The sequence below is a fragment of the Glycine soja genome, chromosome 17 (assembly GCF_004193775.1).
Source record: "Glycine soja cultivar W05 chromosome 17, ASM419377v2, whole genome shotgun sequence".
In the NCBI taxonomy this organism is placed as follows: domain Eukaryota; kingdom Viridiplantae; phylum Streptophyta; class Magnoliopsida; order Fabales; family Fabaceae; genus Glycine; species Glycine soja.
Window position 1 is genome coordinate 14,023,688 of NC_041018.1, and position 1,103 is coordinate 14,024,790.

A 1,103-nucleotide genomic window follows, 5' to 3' on the forward strand; every position below is an offset into this window, starting at 1 on the left:
ATCTTGAGTTTATCTAAATAGAAAAATGGAATAATTATAATTAAATATTGTAAAAATATATTTATAAATATGAAGTGGAGTATATGTATAAATTAAATGTGTCATGTGTGCAACTAAATGTAATATTTTAATATATTCATATCTAAAAAAAATATTTGATGTGCAATTGCCAAATATGTAAATATAAAGAATTTTTTAGCTTGAATATGTAATTATAAAGACGCATGCAATAATAATAATTAAAGTGCGATCACAAGTATCTGAAAAAGCACAATTTTACACATAAGAAGGATGGATTTTATCCCTTAAAAAGATGGATTTTAGAAAATTTAATATTAAAATATGAACATAGTAAAACATATCTTTTTGTTCAAGTATAATTTTTCAGATGTGGTTCACTTAGAAATTACTTAAAAAATTAAAATTAAATGATAAACAAATAGAAAATATGAATATACGTTGAAAAATTCCACTCACATTAATAACATTTAACTGGTAAGTAAACTAATATTATTTTTGGTAAGGTGGTAAGGAACCTAATATAACACACTGAAATGCTAGGCCCTGCAGAACTATTTTTTATTATACTCAAATGTCATTGCGTAGAGATATGTTTTACGCTTCTATTTATTTATTTTTTTGAAATGTTTTACGTATAAAAATAATTTACGATGCAGTAAAAAAAATATGAATAATACAACAAAATTTATAATTAATGCCGGTATTTTTTGTTCATTAAAATTTCAATTGATTCGTTGTCACTGGCCAAAAAGTTTCATAGCAATCGGAAGCCACTCTATTATATCAGAGCCAGGTTTCGATCCTGGGACCTGTGGGTTATGGGCCCACCACGCTTCCGCTGCGCCACTCTGATTTGTTGAAACATGGTTGCAATAAGATATATATAGTATAAAACACGATGCTACGATTTATTCATCTTCTAACCTTTGATAAAGTGGTCCACCTAAGTCTTTTCTTCCTTTCATAGTATACTAATATCTCTTTTTTCTCTAAAAGGTGAGTGTTGATCAGGATAGAGAATAAAAAGAAGTGCAACAATTTACAAGATGAACATGCCAACGGTTGAGATAAAGGGTTGTGGG

The 1,103-nt window shown here is 27.7% G+C and overlaps 1 non-coding gene across 1 annotated transcript; it reads right to left on the reverse strand.

Annotated features, from left to right (window-relative positions):
- Positions 1-802: 802 nt before the first annotated feature.
- On the reverse strand, positions 803-874 carry TRNAM-CAU. The gene has a single exon. It is a non-coding gene; the product is annotated as a tRNA-Met (tRNA).
- Between the last annotated feature and the right edge of the window lie 229 nt (positions 875-1,103).